Source organism: Bos javanicus, chromosome 7 (genome assembly GCF_032452875.1).
Source record: "Bos javanicus breed banteng chromosome 7, ARS-OSU_banteng_1.0, whole genome shotgun sequence".
In the NCBI taxonomy this organism is placed as follows: Eukaryota; Metazoa; Chordata; class Mammalia; order Artiodactyla; family Bovidae; genus Bos; species Bos javanicus.
In genome coordinates, this window is record NC_083874.1 from 42,220,099 (window position 1) to 42,228,476 (window position 8,378).

At 40.4% G+C, this 8,378-nt stretch overlaps 1 pseudogene; it reads right to left on the reverse strand.

Annotated features, from left to right (window-relative positions):
- Window positions 1-4,241: 4,241 nt before the first annotated feature.
- On the reverse strand, window positions 4,242-5,220 carry LOC133252038 (nucleophosmin-like; annotated as a pseudogene).
- Window positions 5,221-8,378: the final 3,158 nt, after the last annotated feature.

The window sequence follows — 8,378 nt, forward strand, 5'->3', positions numbered from 1 at the left end:
ACTGGAGTTTCAGCTTTAGCATCATTCCCTCCAAAGAAATCCCAGGGCTGATCTCCTTCAGAATGGACTGGTTGGATCTCCTTGCAGTCCAAGGGACTCTCAAGAGTCTTCTCCAACACCACAGTTCAAAAGCATCAATTCTTCGGCGCTCAACCTTCTTCACAGTCCAACTCTCACATCCATACATGACCACTGGAAAAACCATAGCCTTGACTAGACGAACCTTTGTTGGCAAAGTAATGTCTCTGCTTTTGAATATGCTATCTAGGTTGGTCGTAACTTTCCTTCCAAGGAGTAAGCGTTTTTTAATTTCATGGCTGCAGTCACCATCTGCAGTGATTTTGGAGCCCCCCAAAATAAAGTCTGACACTGTCTCCACTGTTTCCCCATCTATTTCCCATGAAGTGATGGGACCAGATGCCATGATCTTCGTTTTCTGAATGTTGAGCTTTAAGTCAACTTTTGCACTCTCCACTTTCACTTTCATCAAGAGGCTTTTTAGTTCCTTTCACTTTATGCCATAAGAGTGGTGTCATCTGCATATCTGAGGTTATTGATATTTCTCCCGGCAATCTTGATTCCAGCTTGTGCTTCTTCCAGCCCAGCGTTTCTCATGATGTACTCTGCATATAAGTTAAATAAGAAAAAAAAAAAAAAGTTAAATAAGCAGGGTGACAATATACAGCCTTGACGTACTCCTTTTCCTATTTGGAACCAGTCTGTTGTTCCATGATCAGTTCTAACTGTTGCTTCCTGACCTGCATATAGGTTTCTCAAGAGGCAGGTCAGGTGCTCTGGTATTCCCATCTCTTTCAGAATTTTCCACAGTTTATTGTGATCCACACAGTCAAAGGCTTTGGCATAGTCAATAAAGCAGAAATAGATGTTTTTCTGGAACCCTCTTGCTTTTTCAATGATCCAGCGGATGTTGGCAATTTGATCTCTGGTTCCTCTGCCTTTTCTAAAACCAACTTGAACATCTGGAAGTTCATGGTTCACGTATTGCTGAAGCCTGGCTTGGGGAATTTTGAGCATTACTTTACTAGCGTGTGAGATGAGTGCAATTGTGTGGTAGTTTAAGCATTCTTTGGCATTGCCTTTCTTTGGGATTGGAATGAAAACTGACCTTTTCCAGTCCTGTGGCCACTGCTGAGTTTTCCAAATTTGCTGGCATATTGAGTGCAGGACTTTCACAGCATCATCTTTCAGGATCTGAAATAGCTCAACTGGAATTCCATCACCTCCACTAGCTTTGTTCGTAGTGATGCTTTCTAAGGCCCACTTGACTTCACATTCCAGGATGTCTGGCTCTAGGTGAGTGATCATACCATCTTGATTATCTTGGTCGTGAAGATCTTTTTTGTACAGTTCTTCTGTGTATTCTTACCACCTCTTCTTAATATCTTCTGCTTCTGTTAGGTCCATACCATTTCTGTCCTTTATCAAGCCCATCTTTGCATGAAATATTCCCTTGGTATCTCTAATTTTCTTGAAGAGATCTCTAGTCTTTCCCATTCTGTTGTTTTCCTCTATTTCTTTCCATTGATCTCTGAGGAAGGCTTTCTTATCTCTTCTTGGTATTCTTTGGAACTCTGCATTCAGATGCTTATATCTTTCCTTTTCTCCTTTGCTTTTCCCTTCTCTTCTTTCACAGCTGTTTGTAAGGTCTCCCCAGACAGCCATTTTGCTTTTTGCATTTCTTTTCCATGGGGATGGTCTTGATCCCTGTCTCCTGTACAATGTCATGAACCTCCGTCCATAGTTCATCAGGCACTCTATCTATCAGATCTAGTCCCTTAAATCTCTTTCTCACTTCCACTGTATAATCATAAGGGATTTGATTTAGGTCATACCTGAATGGTCTAGTGGTTTTCCCTACTTTCTTCAATTTCAGTCTGAATTTGGCAATAAGGAGTTCATGATCTGAGCCACAGTCAGCTCCCAGTCTTGTTTTTGCCGACTGTATAGAGCTTCTCCATCTTTGGCTGCAAAGAATATAATCAATCTGATTTTGGTGTTGACCATCTGGTGATGTCCATGTGTAGAGTCTTCTCTTGTGTTGTTGGAAGATGGTGTTTGCTATGACCAGTGCATTTTCTTGGCAAAACTCTAGCCCTGCTTCATTTGTATTCCAAGGCCAAATTTGCCACAGAGCGCAGCAGAGAGGAACTACTCCATGTTCGAGGTCAGGGGCGGCGGCCAGGAGGAGCAACCCCATGTCCAAGGAGTAATGGCCGCACGGGCACCAGAGGGCCTAGAGGAGCTATTCCATGTTCAAGGTAGGGAGGGCCGGCGGTGAGGAGATACCCCTCGTCCAAGGTAAGGAGCAATGGCTGCACTTTGCTGGAGCAGCCGTGAAGAGATACCCCACGTCCAAGGTAAGGGAAACCCAAGTAAGATGGTAGGTGTTGCAAGAGGGCATTAGAGGGCAGACACACTGAAACCATAATCACAGAAAGCTAGTCAATCTAATCACACTAAGACCACAGCCATGTCTAACTCAGTGAAACTAAGCTATGCCCGTGGGGCCACCCAAGACGGGCAGGCATGGTGGAGAGATCTGACAGAATGTGGTCCACTGGAGAAGGGAATGGCAAACCACTTCAGTATTCTTGCCTTGAGAACCCCATGAACAGTATGAAAAGGCAAAATGATAGGATACTGAAAGAGGAACTCCCCAGGTCGGTAGGTGCCCAATATGCTACTGGAGATCAGTGGAGAAATTACTCCAGAAAGAATGAAGGGATGGAGCCAAGGCAAAAACAATACCCAGTTGTGGATGTGACTGGCGATAGAAGCAAGGTCTGATGCTGTAAAAAGCAATATTGCATAGGAACCTGGAATGTCAGGTCCATGAATCAAGGCAAATTGGAAGTGGTCAAACAGGAGATGGCAAGAGTGAACGTCGACATTCTAGGAATCAGCGAACTAAAATGGACTGGAATGGGTGAATTTAACTCAGATGACCATTGTATCTACTACTGTGGGCAGGAATCCCTTAGAAGAAATGGAATAGCCATCATGGTCAACAAAAGAGTCCGAAATGCAGTACTTGGATGCAATCTCGAAAACGACAGAATGATGTCTGTTCGTTTCCAAGGCAAACCATTCAATATCACAGTAATCCAAGTCTATGCCCCAACCACTAATGCTAAAGAAGCTGAAGTTGAACGGTTCTATGAAGACTTACAAGACCTTTTAGAACTAACACCCCCCCCCCAAAAAAAAGCTTATTGTTAGAGGAATGCAAAGCAAAACTACAATGAAGTACTGCCTCACATTATCAGAATGGCTATCATCAAAAAATTTACAAATAGATAATCTTATGGGAGTTCCCTTGTATGTTATTTATTGTGTTTCCCTCGTTGCTTTTAACATTTTATCTTTTTCCTTATTTTTTGTCAGTTTGATTACTGGGTGTCTGATGTGTGTGTGGGTTTATCCTGCCTGGGATTCTGTACTTCCTGGACTTCATTGACTATTTCTTTTCCCATGGTAGGGAAATCTTCAGCTATTTTCTCTTCAAATATTTTCTCAAGTCCTTTCTCTCTTCTCTTTCTGGGACCTTTGTAATGTGAATATTGGGGCCTTTAATGTTGTCCCAGAGTACACTTTTTTTTTCGTTCTTTTTTCTATATTTTGTTTTGCAGCAGTGATTTCCACCATACGACTTCTAGGTTACTTATCTGCTCTTCTGCCTCAGTTATTGTGCTATTGAATCCTTCTAGTATGTTGTTCATCTCTGTTTATTCTTTCGTTCTTCTAGGTCTTTGATAAACATTTATGGCACCTTCTCCATTTTTTTCCCCCAAGATCCTGGGTCATCTGCCCTATCATTATTTTGAATTCTTTTTCTGAAAGATTGCCTATCTCCACTTCATTTAGTTATTTTTCTGTGATTTTATGGTGTTTTATAGTCCTCTGAACTTTCATTTTGATTAACTTTCTGTGGTTGTGGTTTTCATTCTGGAGGCTGCAGGATTGTAGTTCTTCTTGCCTCTCCTGTCTGCCCTCTGGTGGATGAGGCTGATGAGAGGGACTGCTGTTGTTTAGTCGCTCAGTTGAGTCTGACTCTTTGTGACTCCATGGACTGCAGCAGGCCAGGCTTCCCTGTCCTGCATCATCTCCCATAGTTTGCTCAAGCTCATGTCCATTGAGTTGGTGATGCCATCCAACCATCTCATCCTCTGTCATGCCCTTCTCCTCCTGCCTTCAGGAGGAGAACATTTATCAGACATGATAGGGAAAGTTCTCATTCTGCATTATAAAAAGGACAGCCGGATATCAACTGTTACAGAAATGAAATAAGACGGAAAATTTTTAACAAACTGTTTAAACTATTTTCTTAGAGAGACTTCTTTCACTGCCAGAGATCTTGAATAGCCTCCTGGTCAGTCATCTGGAAACAATTCATCACGTAATTGATAAACTTGGCTTCCACTTTGGGAAGGGAACCACCTCTTACTATATTTGCTTGCATTTTTGCTTTAATGTCTTCTGCAGAGCTAGGTCCTTTCAGTGTTTTAGGTGTTTTTTCCTGTTTTTTTGAAGGATTCTTGACCTTTTGATCTTGGTGTTGACAGTTTTGAGTCTTTTCCATTCTGGTTCAACTTTTGTGCATTTTTGGCTCGAGTATCTCATACAGATTTCTTTACTGGGGCTTTTTCTTCAACTTCCTCATCAAAATCGTCATCATCATCATCATCATCACCTTCTTCATCTTCATCAGCAGCAAGCTTTACTTTTTTCTGGAGAATCTTGCTACCACAGAACACCTTCCAGATATACTTAGGAGTTTCGTATCGTCCTTCTCTTTATCTTCTGACTGTGCATCTTCCTCCACAGCTACTAAGTCCTGGTCAGTCCTGGTCAGCACCAGCTGTCCACTGATATGCACAGGCCCTGAACCACACTTCAACTGTAAGACCACAGGTGGTATAATTTCAAAGCCCCCAAGGGAAACTATTGGCTGTATAGACATTTTCAAAGTTGCCAGTGTTACTTTAATTGGACTGCCTTCATAATTCATTGCCTCTGCTTCAACAATGCATAATTCATCCTTTGCTCCAGCCCCTAAACTGACCATTCTTAAAGATAACTGGTGCTCATTTTCATCATTATCCACCTTGAAGTGATAATCTCTGTCGGCCTTTAGTTCACAACTGAAAAGATAGTCTGGGGCCTCGGGGTGTTCATGTCCATCTTCCCTGAATCCTCCATGGGTTGGTGACACACACTTCAGTGGGAAAGAAGCTGGATGGAATTAAATGACTACTGTTTGAACGAGCAGTCATGCAGGATGCAACCACACCCAGTCCCAGGAATCTTGATTTCAACTTGTGATTCATCCTGCCTGGCATTTTCCATGAGGTACTCTGCATATAAGTTAAATAAGCATGGTGACAATATACAGCCTTGACATATTCCTTTCCTAATTTTGAATGAGTCCATTATTCCATATGCAATTCTAACTGTTGCTTCTTGACCTGCATACAGATTTCTCAGGAAGCAGGTAAAGTAGTCTGTTATTTCCATCTCTTTAAGTGTTTTCCACAGTTTGTTGTGATCTACACAGTCAAAAGCTTTAGCGTAGTCAATGAAGAAGAAGTAGATGTTTTTCTGGGACTCTTGCTTTTTCTATGATCCAGTGGATATTGGAAATTTGATCTCTGGTTCCTCTACCTTTTCTAAATCCAGGTTGAACATCTGGAAGTTCATGGTTCATGTACTGTTGAAGCCTAACTTGAAGGATTTTGAGCATTACCTTGCTAGCATGTGAGATGAGCCCAATTGTATGGTAGTTTGAACATTCTTTGACATTGCCCTTCTTTGGGATTGGATGAAAATTGACTTTTTCTAGTCCTGTGGGCACTGCTGAGTTTTCCAAATTTGCTGGCATATTGAGTGCAGCACTTTGACAGCATCATCTTTTAGGATTTGAAATAGCTCACCTGGAATTCCATCACCTCCACTAGTTTTGCTCATAGTGATGCTTCTTAAGGCCCACTTGATTCTAGGATGTCTGGCTATATGTGAGTGACCACACCATCATGGTTATGAGTCATTAAGACCTTTTTTGTATGGTACCTTTGTGTATTCTCGCCATCTCGTCTTAATCTCTTCTGCTTCTGGTAGGTCCTTATCATTTCTGTCCTTTATTGTGCCCATTTTTGCATGAAATATTCCCTCATATTTCTAATTTTCTTGAAGAGATCTCTAGTCTTTCCCATTCTATTATTTTCATCTATTTCTTTGCATTGTTCACTTAAGAAGGCTTTCTTATCTCTCCTTGCTATTCTCTGGAACTCTGAATTTAGTTGTATATATCTTTCCCTTTCTCCTTTGCGTTTCACTATTCTTTTCTCAGTTATTTGTAAGTCCTCTTCAGAAAACCATTTTGCTTTCTTGCATTTCTTTTCCTCTGGGATGGTTTTGCTCACCACCTCCTGAACAGTGTTATGAACCTCTGCTCGTAGTCCTTCAGACACTGTCTATCAGATCTAATCTCTTGTATCTGTCACTTTCACTGTATAATCATAAGGGATTTGACTTAGATCATGCCTGAATGGCCTAGTGATTTTCCCTACTTTCTTCAATATAAGTCTAAATTTTGCAGTAAAGAGTTCATGATCTGAGTCACAGTCAGCTCCAGGTCTTTTTTTTACTGACTTTACACAATTCCTGCATCTTCGGCTGCAAAGAATGTAATCAATCAATCTGATTTCGGTATTGGCCATCTGGTGATGTCCATGTGTAGAGCTGTCTCTTGTGTTGTTGGAAGAGGGTGTTTGTTTTGACCAGTGTGTTCTCTTGACAAAACTCTTTTAGCCTTTGTCGTGCTTCACTTTGTACCCTAAGGCCAACCTTGCCTGTTGCTCCAGCTATCTCTTGACTTCCTACTTTTGCATTCCAATCCCCTATTTAACCCCCAAGTTGTAAGTAATTATTTTATGCATGCTAAGTCACTTCAGTCGTGTCTGACTCTCTTTGACCTGAATCTTTGTGACCTAACTCTTTGTGACCCTATGGACCACAGCCCTCCAGGCTCCTCTGTCCTTGGGATTTCCGAGGCAAGAATTCTGGAGCGGGTTGCCATTTCCTTCTCCAGGGTAATCTTCCCAACCCAGGGATCAAATCTGCTTCTCTTAAGTCACCTGCATTGGCAGACAGGTTCTTTACCTCTAGCACCACCTGGAAAGCCCTGTTAAGTTAATCATATTTCCATTATGGCTTGCAATTATAATTATCTTTTATTTTTTGACTGCTATTAATTGTGATAGCTGATGAACATCTCTTACTGTTGTGATTATGTATCTTTGTTTTAATACCATTGTATCATGACTGGTCAACAGAAAATAATAGAATTCTATATCACTGAAACTACCATTTAATAGAAAAATTTGTAATCAGTTTTTAAAATCCAGATGCAGATTAGAATTATCTTGGATATTTTTGAAAAAAAAAAACAAAAAACAAATTGGCCTGGTATTTTTTTCCCTCCAAACCTCCAGATGTGATTCTAACGAGCAGTCTTGTTTAAAAGCAACTGGACTATGATTATCTTTTATTTTTATCCAGTCTGTTTTTGGTTTCCCAGGTGGTACTAGTGGTTAAGAACCTGCTTGCCTAATGCAGAAGACATAAGAGACGTGGTTTGATCCCTGGGTCAGGAAGATGCCCTGAACAAGGGAATGGAAACCCATAGCGTCAAAAACAGTCAGACACGACTGAGGCAATTTAGCATGCACTGTATAGGTTTTGTTCAAATTTCACAAAATATTTTGCTAGTGTCCACGATTTGTTTTCATATCATATTCAAGATTCCACGTTGTATTTAGTTGAAATGAGCAGCTTTAGCTGCATGCAACAAATTCTGATAAATTCTCTTTTCATTTTTATTTTTACAAATATTTTCTAATGTTTCTTGTTATGCCTTCTTAGATACACCCATCATTTAAAAGTGGACATTGAACTTCCAAATACATGGAGTTTTTAAATTAGTTTTGATATTAATTTTTCATTTTGACATTAGTTTTTCACTTAAATGCTTTCTTCTCTGCAATCACCTCTGTGTTATTTCAGTCTTTTAATCTTCTTGAGGCTTTCGATGGCTAAGTCAAAGATTTCTCTTGGTAACTGTCAGATTACAGTTGAAAAATATGTGGGTTATTTTCAAATAATTTTGATATTGTATTCTACCATAGTTATACAGTGATAGAACAGATTCTGTATGATTTTAATACCTTTAGACCATGACATTTTTGCATCTTGTTTTATGTCCCTGGATATGTTCCAGTGTCTCCTGGTTATAGCCTATGGGAACTTGAATAAAATTCATACCCTGCTGTTGTGTGAAAATTGTATAAATCTTAATTATA